The sequence below is a fragment of the Leopardus geoffroyi genome, chromosome X (assembly GCF_018350155.1).
Source record: "Leopardus geoffroyi isolate Oge1 chromosome X, O.geoffroyi_Oge1_pat1.0, whole genome shotgun sequence".
NCBI classification, from domain to species: domain Eukaryota; kingdom Metazoa; phylum Chordata; class Mammalia; order Carnivora; family Felidae; genus Leopardus; species Leopardus geoffroyi.
This window is the reverse complement of record NC_059343.1, coordinates 4471565-4486796: the sequence shown is the minus strand read 5'-3', so window position 1 is coordinate 4486796 and position 15232 is coordinate 4471565. Positions and strand designations below refer to the sequence as shown.

At 49.0% G+C, this 15232-nt stretch overlaps 1 protein-coding gene and 1 non-coding gene across 4 annotated transcripts in view; one reads left to right on the top strand and one right to left on the bottom strand.

The window, feature by feature from the left end:
- LOC123594065 (pseudouridine 5'-phosphatase) overlaps positions 1-15232 on the top strand; it is a 175787-nt gene that overhangs the window by 7350 nt on the left and 153205 nt on the right. The gene's annotated exons all lie outside the window — the stretch shown is intronic.
- Positions 11622-11727, bottom strand: LOC123595501. The gene has a single exon (XR_006711203.1). It is a non-coding gene; the product is annotated as a U6 spliceosomal RNA (small nuclear RNA).

Here is a 15232-nt window from a genome sequence, read left to right as displayed (position 1 = left end):
TATGGAAAGCATGGTTGAATTAGGGAAATCAGCATTTCACGGTCCCTACCATGAATGGTTTGGACAGGAGTCACCAATGGAAGCCAAGACCATTGGAGTCAGTGTGGGGGCCATGATGGTGCCCGGACAGGGCCAGAGTGCCATGGTAGAGCCTGTGCTGTCCTCAACTGCCAGAACAGCTTACCTGTCTCACAGTTGGGTGGTCACCAGTTGGGTGTCTATGAGCGCTTTCTCATTTGGGAGGGTCAAAGAACAAGTAAGGGGATGCTACGTGAATACAACCAGACAAATACAAACTGCAAGGTCATTCTGCAAGGTAGCCGGGCCAGACTCCTGATCAACGTCAGATATTCTGGGGAAGCAACAGGGGTGGGCGTCTGTAGTTTAGTGACGCTGGCAGGGCATAAGCACTCGCCTTGCACACCTCTCTCTTGGCGATGGCTCGTGAGCCCAGGCTGCAGCGAATGCTCTCGCTTTAAGGACTCTCTGGCCCCTGTGGACTGCCGTCTGCTCTCTCTTGCGTTCATCCCAGCGACCGTCGGTCAGCCCTGCCCCACTGGCACACTGTGTCTAGCCCAGTGTGGAGCCCAGAATTCTCTGTCCGACCTGGTCTTCTGCAGCATCCCCGTGAGCCATGCACGTCATACACTCAGACTTCCCTTCCAACCTTCTCTTCCTCACCCTCGCCCCAGCCCCAAAGCATGCAAGTGCTTACTTAGTCCTAAATCCTTCAGAGCCATGTCTACGCCCTCCTGATCACCAGTGCCTTTCTTTAGGCTCTCAGTGGTGTCCTCGCACAGCCACGGTGTCTCTCGTGAGCCTTTACTGCGTGCTCAGCGCTCTTGTGAGCTGCGGTGTGTCTTAGTTAGGTCTGCAAGCTGGTGGCCCGCACTTAACTGCCGTCACTCCCCTTTCTGCAGAGGACGGAGCAGAGAACGAGGCAGTGATTCACCCAGGGCACTTCCGTGACCCCCACCGATACCCGTGGTGGTTCCGGAACTGTGCTCTTCCCGTGGATGACAGGGCAGGGATCCTGGGGCAAAGGAGTGGATGAAGAAGGCGCTGGTGGGAGCCCAGAGCTCACCGGCAGTTTTCCCCTAGAACGTTCATACCTGTCTTTGAGGAATTTGGCCACAAACTGGTCCCTACTTCCCTTCCGAGAGAAAGAGCGTTCGTGCAGGGAACCATGACCGTCAGCTCTACCTGGTCTGTGTCTGGTGCCCTGTCCTGTGCCCTGCAGGTTTGCACTCGGGTACGTGCTCAGAACACAAACATGTAAGTCATTTGTGGGTCTGCCAGTCCCAGCCTGACGAGCTCGTCCCTTCCTGAAGGTACAGCAGCGTATCTCTGCTGCAATCTTGTTCAACCAGTTGTGCGGACCTTGCCCGAAAGGCAGCAGCCTGATAAAGGCATTGACAGTCGCCCACTGGGTCATTTGGACAATACAGGAAGCCAGCCGTCCAAGGCAGTTCAGGTGACTGGAAGCTGCCAGCCCTTAGCTGGGTCCATCCACATGGCTGGGAGTTGGGGTGGGGGTGGGACTTTCCACTGTTGAGGGTTTGTTTGGGGAAAGAGTTCTAAGTGGAGGAGGGATTGGAGAAAAGTCGGATCGGATGGATCCACAGAGCTCGAGGAGACAGATGGTCATGGCGTTCATTCAGTTCATGGGTCCCACAGGCTTGGCTAAGCTGCCCAGCCAATGCCGGCTAGAGAGACCGGTGCAGGGCATGCATATCTCCCCACCTCACCGCCCCTGTGCTTCTGGGGACACGGTCTGGGGTGCGGTGGGGTATGTGCTGCAGGAAGGCAGATGCTGTCCATGCTACCGCAGTGTCCTTTATCTGTTCAGCTGACCCAGTTTCCTTGGGAGCCGGGAGCGGGACATGCACCAGCAGTCCAGGGTGCCTCCCAGAGAAGATGGGTCCTGCGCTCTGTGGCCGAGCCGCAGGAAGACGTTCGGTGGAGGGCGGCCCAGGCTGAGCGTGCCCTAGGCCGGGAGGACGCTGTGCCCACATGGAAAACGCAGGGCTTTGGCAAAAGTGCCTGTGTGTGACCGGAGAAGACGTTCCTCGCTGAGTGATGGGAACAGAGCTAGGAAAGTGCTCCCAGGACAGAGCCGTCTTCCTGAGGGCTTCCTGGAGCAGAGGGCGCTGTGGCAAGCTGTACACGGTGATGCAGATGGCTAAGGCCTGCCCTCTGTGGAGACGGCCAGCAGGCTGTTCCGGCTGTCCCTGTGAATGACACCAGGACCGCGTTTGTGTCTCGGGAGCCCTGTCCCACCCCACCACAGACCGGTGGCTTTGACGTGTCTCTCCCAGTTCTGGAGGCTGGAAGTAGACAGGTGTGGCCGGGGCCGTGCTCCCTCCAAGGTTGTAGGGGGGGCTGTGTCCTGCCCATCCTAGCTTCTGGTGGCTCCCGCAGTCCTGGCTTTGTGGCCACATCCCTCCCACCTCTGCCTCCCTCCTTATGTGGCCTCTCATTTCCTTCCTAAAGGGACACCTGTCATTGGGTTTATGACACACCCAGATAATACAGGATGATGTCATCTTGAGATTGTTGACTTAATCACATGTGCAAAGACCCTTTCTCCAAATAAGGTCCCATTCACAGGGTCCAGGAAGGCAGGACGTGGATGCATCTGTTTGAGTCTCCACGCAGCCCATTACAAGGACACAGAGGGCTGGTGTGGAAGGAAGAGGAGAAGCCTGGTTCAGGGGCAGTTTAGTTCATGACACAGTTTGCAGGGACCGAGGCAGACAGATGTGGCCGGGATTCCCTCCTGCCGTGGCTGAATTGCACGGGCTCGTCCCCAAGCACCGCAGACACAAGGCTTTGGAAACGTGAGCAGTTCTGTTCCGGGCACGGATACAGGTTGACTTTCAGTCGCCTGAAAGTCTGGCCACATTTACGTTGATGTCGTGGTTGGGGCGGGGGTGGGAGTCCCGTAGATGCCTACGGCAGGCATCACCCTGCCGAGAGAACCACAAGAAATGGCCATCCGTCTAGGCCCATCTTTGAACCGTGCTGGTACCCGGAAGACATTTCACATTTGCATGTGGACGTCCCCCTGCGCGCGTGGGATGCACATACTCACAGACCTGGATGGTAGGTCTAGGAAGGAAGGATCTGGGAACTCAGCCAAACGGACCTACACCCATCGCGTTCTGCTATGCGTCTTGATTTGCTTCGTTTACTTTTGCATGGAAATAGCAAAGAAAGACATTGATTTGGGGCCAGGAGGACAGTGTGTTACCTGCTACGGGGAGTGGGTGGGGATCCTTCATCATTTCCGGGCTTCCCTTCAGCCCTCTGATTCCTCCTGAGCCCTGTATCAAAGCCTGCCACTTTGGGTCCTGTCCGTGTGGACGTGTGAGCACGCCAAGTGCTGTCATTTGCTTGTCATTCGCTTTGAAAGGGTCTGAGTCCTTGAACAAGGAAGGGCATCTACGCCGAAGTACAATTACAGGCTGCTCCCGGATGAGAGTGAGGAAGTAGCCCTTTGCCGATAGGCGGTCTTTGCTGGCGGGTTTTGCTTCCAGTCTGTCCCTTCGCGTGGGTATTTGGGGGCAGGCGGCCTGCTTACGGTGCTCCGAGGGCGCCGTGGGCAAAACCCTGGCTCCTAGACCATGTGGTCCACCGGCGTTCGGAGCCAGGTCAGTTCCGTGGACTGTTGGGGTCTGAGCACGTAGAACAGTGCCCAGACGCGGTGTGTGTGTCGGCAGAGAAACCCCAGTCAGTACGTACCTGGCGGTGTGGATAGCCACCGTGTATACCTGTGTGGCGGGGACGAGCGTGGACGAGAGGAAACGGTGGGAGGGGACCCCTCGCTTCTCTCCAGCCTGCATTCTCAATACAGCGCAGCCAGTAAGAGAACAGAAAGTGGCACAGAACCTGGGAGATCCGTGGGCGTGTGCCCTGAGATGTTCCAGGGTTGTTAACTGTCCTTAATGAAACATTGGGCTGTAACTAATGACCTCCCGGCACCTCTCTGCTATATACTCGCCTTCTCTAATTATGTCCAAAGCAGTGGCTGCCAACCGCCGAAGGCCAAGGACTCTGTCCTGTCTTCCCACATAAGAACCACACTCACCGTGTCACTTCACCTGCGGGAGCTCAGAGTCCAGCTGCATTTAAGTGCAATTATATTTAATACGTACTTGCCAGGTACAGAAAAGAGATCATGACGGTTGGTGCTGGGAACTTATAATCTAAGATATGAATTATTGATTATTCACAGAATAATCACCTTGGGCCTCGCTCTTGGGTCAGACAGCTGTCTGGATCCTGTCCATGGCACCCCTCGTTTGCATCAACACTAGCCTGTAAATGCAGGGCCTAATATAGCCTGGGTGTGTGGTACTTGGGTAATGGGAACATATTTCCCTGGGTGGGAAGATTATCAGTAGAAAGTGGGTACCCACATTCATATGGAGGAAACCCTCCTGATACACCCTGTGTGTTTCTTAGTTCCAAATGTCCCCGCTCACCTTTTCCTGAATGTGGCGAACTCCATTCTGGAATCAGCTGACATTGCCAGGAGCTGATTTCTGCCTTGGGGCAGAACCCTTTCTCCCCAACCCTTTCTCAGTCTCTGATTCTCTCTCTCTCTCTCTCTCTCTCTCTCTGGCCCACTTCCTGTGTTCAGACTTGACTACTCTACACCTTGGTTTTAAAAATATACCAACTGTTAATGTTAGCAGTTCAAAACATTTAATTTCTGCCTACTCTGTGTGCAAACGTATTAGGCTTACACCATCAACGCTAAGAGGCCATAACAGCCTCTGGTTCTATTTACAATTTCTGTCATCAACTTAACACCTTTATGGTCATTAAACCATATTTATAAAGCCACTAGGTTTTATGTCCTTGTTCACTACTTCTCTTGTCCGATTTAGCCAATGGAACCTTTTTGAATAGCCAACGATCACTTTCCCCTAATAAATGAAGTTGATTAAGAACGATGAATCTGAAGTTCACTTCACTGTTCCAGGAGAAGTCAGTTAACATCATCTTAACGTTGAGTGAAGATTAGTAATTTCAGTGCGCGTTTAAAAGTTTATTTACGGCACTGTGGCCCCAATGGGCCAAATTCAATTAAAGACTATAAGTCACAAAGTATTAAATAGCACACAAGAGTTTATTTGGTGGTCTTCCTTCCCTTAAACATCACTGAATATCTTGGGCACCGAATGAGCTACCTGTCCCTTAGGGAAAATCCGTCCTCTACCAGATACTTTTCCCACCCAGCTGATTAAATTTTGCATTTTTTAACACACGTAAATGTCTTTCCACTTAAATCCAATACTCTTTAATTTTTTTTTTTTTAATTTTTTTTTTTCAACGTTTATTTATTTTTGGGACAGAGAGAGACAGAGCATGACCGGGGGAGGGGCAGAGAGAGAGGGAGACACAGAATCAGAAACAGGCTCCAGGCTCCGAGCCATCAGCCCAGGGCCTGACGCGGGGCTCGAACTCATGGACCGCAAGATCGTGACCTGGCTGAAGTCGGACGCTTAACCGACTGCGCCACCCAGGCGCCCCAATCCAATACTCTTTGAACTCGACAAGAATTCTCCATTCTGATTATAGGTCCCAGCTTTAAGCAAGTCCTAGGGAGGGCTATGAAAATGGCGTCTGATTGAAGGCGATATCTTTCATGTACTGGGTCTGACTTAGAGTAACACCTTATAAGGCCATAGACGGACATGCCTCAGAAAATGGACATGCGGCCGGCCTTAACTCTGTGTCCATGGACCCTCTACGTGTTCACAGAGAGGAGGTGTCATTAGTTGCCCCTTTGCTGCTGGAAGTCAGGACACCAACCCCATACCCTTTGATCAAGACTGCTCCCCCATCACTGCTTTTGAGTATCGGTGGTGCACTCTCCATGGACGGAGGGACCCACACCTTGCTGCTCGTGGTTCTTTGCAGAAACCCTGAATACAGTTCAGTAAAATCTGAGATTTGCAAACCAACTTAGGTCATGTGAGCATATTCTTTTAAATAAAAGGATCTTGATTGGGGGTGCCTGGGTGGCTCAGTCGGTTGAGCATCCGACTTCGGCTCCTCAGGTCATGATCTCACAGTTCGTGGGTTGAGCCCTGCGTCGGGCTTTGTGCTGACAGCTCAGAGCCCGGAGCCTGCTTCGGATTCTGTGTCCTGTGTCTCCCTCTCTCTCTGCCCCTCTCCCATTCGTGCTCTGTCTCTCTCTGTCTCAGAAATAAATAAACATTAAAAAAAAATTAAAAAAAAAACTATACTGGAATTAAAATAAAAAATAAAATAAAAAGGATCTTGATTATTTGTTGATTACTCTCCTAGTCCCTCCCCATTTTGAAAAATAAGATGTGTAAGGAGACCTTAAGTGATTGGTTGGGTATGCCCTTGACAGAAAGAAATACCAAATAGATAAAGATTTATTAGAACTCCATGGACTGGACTGGGACTCCCCAAAATTCACCAGTTGAAACCCTTCACTCCCAGGCCCTCAGAATGGGGCTGTGTGTGGAAGTGGGGTCTTTAAAGAGGTGACCTAAGGTAAAATGAGGTCACTAGGTCAGGCCCTGATCCCATAGGGCTGGTGTCCTTGTAAGAAGAAGAGATTAGGGGGTGCCTGCGTGGCTCACTCAGTTAAGCCTCTGACTCTTGATTTGGCTCAGGTCACGATCTCACGGTTTTGTGAGTTCAAGCCCCACGTTGGCTCTGTGCTGATAGCACGGACCCTGCTGGAGATTCTCTCTCTCTCTCTCTCTCTCTCTCTCTCTTTCTCTCACTCCCCTGCTTGCTGTCTTTCTCAAAAATTAATAATAAGTAAAAAACCAGGGGGAATTAGGACATAGGCACACACAGAGGGATGGCCACGTGAGGATGCGGGGAGAGGACAGTTTACACGCCAAGGAGACAGGCCTCAAGGGGGAACCAGCCTCGGCCCTGCCTGGATCTCAGGCTCGCAGCCTGCAGTATTGGGAGTGGGAAAGGTCTGTTAAGCCTCCCGGTCTGTGTTCCTTTGGTATGGCAGACCAGTCCACCCAGGAGTTTAGAATTTTTGATACCCTGAAGGGATCCAGCAGTCTGCACCAAGGTTCGACAGTCTTTGCCCTGGGGACGGAATGCTCTGGGATGTACAGAGCTGGGATGTACAGACGGAATGCTCTGGGATGTACTGGCTGTGCCAGTGGGCACATCACGGAAGTTTCTCCAGTCGTCCTTGGGTCCTCTTTCCACAGTTGAGTTTTGTGACATTCCTCCACCCCCACCCACACACACACACACAAAACTGCGTAAACAAAACCCACGCCCTGACAGCCAAAGGAATATGCCTGGACGTGATGCATTTTGTGTCTTTAAAGGAGGAGCACTTTGTAGTGATCAGTGCTGAGTTCACCGCAGTGTGATTCCTAGATGTCATGATGCTTTGCCTCGCCCTAAATTAAAACTGTTTCTGGCGTCGTCTCCCTACTAATGCTTATGTTGTATTAAGGACAGAAGGCGAGGAGGGGCAGGGCAGGCCACTGAAAGGTAGATCCCGAAGAGAATGGAAGCTGTTTTTTCAGCGGGGAAAGAACGTCTTTCAGCCTTGCGTTTTGTGGAGGACATCTGCTGGTTTTGACTTATTCAAAAGGCATAAAAACATATGGATTCATCACTAAACCATAAAGCCTGGGGCCTTCGGAAGCTAATTCTTAGAGTTTACACATCTGCAATATAAGAAAGACACATCCATCTAGAACGCGGTGGTTGTCTGTTTGTCCCCTAAAATTCAAGAAGGACTTAAATTATTGATGTTCATGACACGTGTCAGTGGGACATGGGAAAGAAGAAAACCCAGTGATTAATGAGGTTTGTGCGTCTGCGATTGTGATGTAGCACTAAGAAAGGCCAAGGCCACGGTGTTCTTTAACAGCTGGTGGCCAGCCTCAGGGAAGTGTCACACGTAGTGCCATGAACCGTCTGTAGCTGCCTTTGACCTCTGGTTGTTAAGGTCCTCGTGAACGAAATGTTCAGAAAATTCTGTTCTTTCTTACGCTGGGTGTTTGGTTTGCTTGAGACTCACTGTCTCAAGAAGTCCAGTGAAAAAAGGGACTAGAAGTCCAGTGAGAAAAAGGAAAAACAGGTGGCCGAGAACGTTTCTTATTGTGTTACTTTTCTATTGCCAGAGTCACCAGTTAAGACAACACAGACGTCTTACAACAGCGACATTGTGTAGGTCAGAAATCCCGTATCTGTCTCGCGGGCTGAACTCTTGGTGTCCACAGAGACGTGTTCCTTTCTGGAGGCTTGGGATTCCCTTGCCTTGTCCAGCCACATGCGGGCAGCCTCATTCCGTGGCTCACAGCCTCTTGCTTGTCTTTAGCCTATCCACACGCTCCACGTCTCTGACCACTGTTTGGTAATATGGGCGTTTGGGGCCATCCACCTCCCTCCCAGCACTGCTTGCTCCCCGAAGATTTGGGGGTGTCGTGTTTTCATTTTCATTCGCCCCACAGGATCTCTGAGTTTCCCTTATAATTTCCTCTTTGGCCTTTGAATATACAGGGACATTGTGTACTTTCCACGTGTTCTTACCAATTTCCCCAGTAGGTTTTCTATTATCAGCTTCTGTTTTGATCCCACTGTAGATTGGGGAAGTATTTTGTATGATTTCAAGCGTTTGTCAGTTTACGGCACTGTGGCCTAGCATACCGTCTTCCCTGGAGAAGGTGTGTTTTCTTCGGCCGGGGGGGAACGTTCCGCAGATGTCTACTAAGTCCAGCTGGTTGGCGGTGTTTACGTAGTTCACGGTGTTAAGTCTAGTCCCCTCTATCCTTGCTGCTTTTAATCTAGTTCTACCCCTTATTAAAAGCATCATATCCAAATCTCCAACTGCTATTGTTGAATTATCTATTTCTCCCAACAGTTTTATCAGTTTCTCTTTTATGTAATTGGGGCTCTGTTGTGGAGTTCATACGTGTTTATAATTGTCGCATCTTTAGAATACGGAATCACCTCTTTATAAAATGCTTCTGTTAGATTTCTTTGCTCTGTAACTGCTACAGGCATTTGTCTTGAATCTCTGTTGTGTGATGTAGCCAATCTGCTTCTCTTTTGGTTGCTGTGCACCTTGCCTATCTTTTCAAACCTCCTTGAAATCTTGTGCTTCTCTCGATGTAAACTGTGTCTTGTAGACACGTTATAGTTGGAGCATGGTCTTCTTGTTTTAAAATCCATTCTGGCAGGGTTTAGCTTTTAATTGGGGGTTTTAATCATTTACATAAAATGCCACTCCTGATAAAACAGGATTTTTGTATGGCATATTGTTTTGTGTATGTCTTATTTTGTTCCTTTATTTCTTCATGGAGAAGTTATACTGCCTTCTTTCATATTAACTAGATACTTTCTAGTGTACTATTTTTTTAAAAATATAATTTATTGTCAAATTGACTAACATACAATGTGTAGAGTGTGCTGTTGATTTTGGGAGTAGATTCCCATGGTCCATTGCTTACATACAACACCCAGTGCTCATCCCAACAAGTGCCCTCCTCAATGCCCGTCACCCACCTCCCCTCCCTCCCATCCCTCATCGACCCTCAGTTTGTTCTCTGTATTTAAGAGTCTCTTATGCTTTGCCTCCTTCCCTCTCTGTTTGTAACTATTTTTTTTCCTTTCTCTTCCCCCATGCTCTTCTGTTCAGTTTCTCAAGATCCACATATGAGTGAAAACATAAGTATCCATCATTTTCTGACTCACTTATTTCACTCAGCATAATACCCTCCAGTTCTATCCATGTTGCTACAAATGGCCAGATTTCGTTCTTTCTCATTGCTAAGTGGTATTCCATTGCATATATAAAGCACATCATGTTTATCCATTCGTCAGTTGATGGACATTTAGGCTCTTTCCATAATTTGGCTGTTGAAAGTGCCGCTATGAACATTGGGGTACAAGTGCCCCTATACATCAGTACTCCTGTCTCCCTTGGGTAAATTCCTAGCAGTGCTATTGCTGGGTCATAGGGTTGATCTATTTTTAATTTTTTGAGGAACCTCCACACTGTTTTCCAGAGCGGCTGCACCAGTTTGCATTTCCACCAACAGTACAAGAGGGTTCCCATTTCTCCACATCTTCTCCAGCATCTATAGTGTCCTGATTTGTTCATTTTAGCCACTCTGACCGGCATGAGGCGGTATCTCAGTGTGGTCTTGATTTGTATTTCCCTAATGAGGAGTGACATTGAGCATCTTTTCATGTGCCTGTTGGCCATCTGGATATCTTCTTTGGAGAGTGTCTATTCATGTCTTCTGCCCATTTCTTCACTGGACTATTTGTTTTTTGGGTGTTGAGTTTGATAAGTTCTTTGTAGATTTTGGATACTAACCCTTTATCTGATATGTCGTTTGCAGAGATCTTCTTCCATTCTGTCGGTTGTCTTTTAGTTTTGCTGATTCCTTCGCTGTGCAGAAAGTCTTTAGTTTGATGAGGTCCCAGTAGTTCATTTTTGTTTCTGTTTCCCTTGCCTCTGGAGACATGTTGAGTACGAAGTTGCTGCGGCCAAGATCAAAGAGGGCCTGTTTTCTCCTCGAGGATTTTAATGGTTTCCTGTCTCACGTTTAGGTCTTTCATCAATTTTGAGTTTATTTTTGTGTATGGTGTAAGAAAGTGGTACAGGCTCATTCTTCTGCATATTGCTGTGCAGTTCTCCGAGCACCATTTGTTGAAGAGACTGTCTTTTTTCCATTGGATATTCTTTCCTGCTTTGTCAAAGATTAGTTGGCCATACATTTGTGGGTTCAATTCTGGGGTCTCTATTCTATTCCATTGGTCTATGTGTCTGTTTTGTGCCAATATCATACTGTGTTGATGATTACAGCTTTGTAGTAGAAGCTAAAGTCTGGGATTGCGATGCCTCTGTTTTGGTTTTCTTCTTAAATATTACTTTTGCTATTTGGGGTCTTTTGTGGTTCCATAGAAATTTTAGGATTGCTTGTTCTAGCTTTGAGAAGAATGCCAGTGCAGTTTTGATTGGGATTGCACTGAATGTGTAGATTGCTTTGGGTAATATTGACATTTATATTGACATTTTAACATTATTTATGCTTCCAATCCATGGCATGGAATGTTTTTCCATTTGTTTGTGTCTTCTTCAATTTCCTTCAAAAGCTTTCTCCTTCATAAATTTTCAGCATACAGGTTTTTCCACTTTGGTTAGGTTTATTCCTAGGTATTTGATGGTTCTTGGTGCAATTGTAAACGGGATCAATTTCTTGATTTCTCTTTCTGTTGCTTCATCATTGGTATAGAGAAATGCAACCAATTTCTGTACATCGATTTTGTACCCTGAGGCTTTGCTGAATTCATGGATCAGTTCTAGCAGTCTTTTGGTGGAGTCTTTTGAGTTTTCCATATAGAGTATCATGTCCTCTGCGAAAACTGAAAGTTTGACTTTTTCTTGGCCGATTTTGATGCCTTTGATTTCCTTTTGTTGTCTGATTGCTGATGCTAGAACTTCCAACACTATCTTAAACAACAGCGGTGAGAGTGGACATCCCTGTTGTGTTCCTGACCCTAGGGGGAAAGCTGTCAGGTTTTTCCCCATTGAGGATGATACTAGGTGTGGGCTTTCCATAAATGGCTCTTATGAGAAAAGTACGGAACACTTCCCGAATTTGCCTGTCATCCGTGCTCAGGGGCCATGCTAGTCTTCTCTGTATCGTCTAGTTTTAGTGTATGTGCTGCTGAAGCAAGCACTCTGCTGTTTTAATTCTCCCCTTGTTTCTTTTATTATGTATTATAGACATTCTTATTTTCTTAGTGGTTGCTCTGAAGATTACAGTTAACATCTTTTTTTTTTTAATTTTTTTAGTGTTTATTTACTTTTGAGAGTTACATAGAGTGTGAGAGAGGAAGGGGCAGAGAGAGAGGGAGACCCAGAATCCGAAGCAGGTTCCAGGCACTGACCTGTCAGCACAGAGCCCGACACGGGGCTCGAACCCACAGACCGTGAGATCATGACCTGAGCCCAAGTCAGACGCTCAACCACTGAGCCACCCAGGCGCCCCAATTACAGTTAACATCTTAATGTGTCACCACCTAGTTTGCACTAATGCCAGCTCAGCTTAAAACTTATGCCAAAACTTTGCTCCTACGTGGCTCCATCCTCTCTGCCCTCCTTCGTGCTGTTGCTGTCATGAGAATTTCATCGTTCAGCGTTATGTGCACATAAATAGAGATTTATAATCATTGCTTAGTGTAACTGTCTTTTAAATCGGATTTAAAAAAAAGATTTACAGACAAAAACACACTTATCTTGTCTTTTATGTACCCCCATGGGTAAAATCTCACTCCCCTCCCCCACATTTGTGAACCATTGCTTGAAGTAATATAAAAAAGTGTTGGAGCATCCCTACTGAGCATAATTTCAGCATAATCTACTAAAACTGCCAAAGAAATTTTTGAGTTGGCCATTGCATAACGAGCCAAAAAACAAACATTCTGGTAGAAAAAGTATCGCATGTTTAAGTATTTCCAAACCTTACTTGATAATAGTTTGCAAAACAAAAAACAAGTTATCTGTCATTTTGGGTTGTAGGCCACCTTCAAGTTAGAACTTTTCTTGGGGTGTAGCTGACAATAGTGTTGATGGACAAGGGACATAGATACCTAATCGTGCTAGCAAGGGTATCAGTTTGACGTGGGGAGAAGTCTTTTTGGAGACCGTGGTTGAGTTTCCCCGGGCTGCACGGTCAGGGGGCATTACACAGTCTGAGAAAGCTTCTGTTACGTTAGACGTCCTGCGTGTACGAGTGGGCGAGCAGAGTCCAGACGTGCTGCGTGTGCAGTGTTTCTACTTCACCCCAAGCACGGAGGCGCGGCTGTGTCCCTGAGTCCTGCACCCTGTCACTCAGTGGTGCTTGGGGCTCTCATTCACAATCCGGGGCCGACCCCTGTGCCGTCCCGTAACACAGCGGTGCCTGCTTCAGGGAACACCGGGCTCTCGTCGCCACATGCATATTCTGAGATTCCGATTCCGCCTCAAGGACTCCACTTGGGACACATGAGATGAACACACGTACTACAGGGAGCAGCCATTGCTATCTGGGACTAGGGAAAAACTGGTGTGAAAAGCCTGTTTTCTCTATGCAATCTGCTGAAAGTTTGCTTTTAAAAAGGGAACCCGGGCACTTGAATGGGTCAGTGGTTTGGTAAGTGTCCAACTCTTGATTTCAGCTCAGGTCACGATCTCACAGTTCGTGAGTCCGAGCCCCATGTCAGACTCGGTGCTCACGGCATGCAGCCTGCTTGGGATTCTCTGTCTCCCTCTCTCTCTGCCCCTCCCCTGCGCGTGAGCTCCCTATGTCTCTGCCCATCTGTCTCTCTGTCTCAAAATAAATAAATGAACGTTGAAACAAAAGGAAAAAGGAGAGAGAAAATATGTGCACATAGAGCTTATTTCGATGTTACGCAACATCCTTCTGGACCCTTTCTTCTTCATTACATGTATCAGCTTCTTGTAGGTACGAATGAATGTAAAAACATTTTATTTATTTATTTAAAAAAAATTTTTTTTTTCAACATTTATTTATTTTTGGGACAGAGAGAGACAGAGCATGAACGGGGGAGGGGCAGAGAGAGAGGGAAACACAGAATCGGAAACAGGCTCCAGGCTCTGAGCCATCAGCCCAGAGCCTGACGCGGGGCTCGAACTCACGGACCGCGAGATCGTGACCTGGCTGAAGTCGGACGCTTAACCGACTGCGCCACCCAGGCGCCCCTAAAAACATTTTAGTTTACGGGACTGACGACTGGCCATCCTTTAGATGCGTCCGCTTAAAGATGGCGTAGCCCTGTTGAATTTACACACGCAATGCGGGCTCTTTGCCCCCCTCACTACCATCACACGGCTGTGGGATGAACCTTCATGCAGCACAGCAGAGACAACACCCTCCTAGTGGGTAGTGGGACGTGTCCCATCGTCGTGATGGCAGCCTGGACCCTCCCCTACACCCGCTTCCGCCGGCCCCCCTACCTGTGGGTGCTTTGTGTGGGAGGAGCCTCACCGTGTCACGGATGGGGCAGGTCGTCACCCGCGGGAGCCACGGGCCCTCGCTCTGCTTTTCAGTTATCCCTGCCGGCCCACCTTCCCCATAATTCCAAGCATCCTGGAGCCCGCTCTTGTCCAGGATGATGTGTGTGTGCCGCGACAACCCCCCACGCTCTGTGATACAGGGTCTCCGGTGCCCAGGGACGCCTGGCGCTCAGGAGGGGAGCTCGGGAAGCTGGGGGCCAGCGAAGGCCCCTTCAAGGATGCTCTGGTCCTGTTGTTTCACTTGTGTTTTCATCAGTGACCGTTCTGTATTTTCACACGCATCGTCTTGAGCACATATTGGGACAAGTGCCTGTGGCTTCATTTCCCCAGTTGACCTTTCGAAAAGCACCCTGTGTTGAGCACGTGCTCTCTTCTGGACAGTTCCTACCTGACACGTTTCATCCTCAAACAACCCGAGGTCACAGGGAGCATTCTCCCTACGGCACCCGTGAGGAAGCTGACCCTTCAGCAGGCTTTTTACTTTGACAAGGCGACACCTGTAGGACGCGGCAGCCCCAGCGGGCAGATGCACATCTCTGTGGCCCCCCAGGTGTGACAGTCCCCGTATGCATTCCGCCTCCTCCACGGGCACAGCTTCTGGCTGCTTCCACTCTGCTTACCCCCAGGACGCCCATGCTCCGAAAGACCGCTTTGCACACCGCACAAGCTGCGGCTGATGACATCTCCCCTCCCCGTCCCCATCCTGCTGTTCTCCCTGCCTGTGCGTCACGGCAGAATGGGCTTATGTCATTGGGCAGCCTGGCCCTTGTGTCCAGATGCCCGGGCGGTGCGTGCACAGCCTGCGTGGGCCTCAGACTCCCTGTGGGAAAGGCAGAGCTTAACGTCCCTGGAGGACTCAGTATGCTCATGGCCCCCTCCGTGCCCAAATGAGGGGAGCTCTGCTCCAGGTCTTAAGGGAAATCTTTGGCAGCACTCACTTCTTGGGGAGCCCTTGGCTGACCGTCCCAAGTCTGGAAATACCTTCGCTTAATTCCCTCAGCTGGATAACTCCAGTTGCAGGGAATAACACACCAAAGCATCACTGCTCCAGGCTTCTAGATCAGTCTTTCCAACAAGAGAGAGCAAACGGCAAATGCGAAACTCTGAGCCTGGGTTTGCACAGGGAGGACGTCTAGGCTTAAGGAAGGGGATGAAACTTTGCAGCCC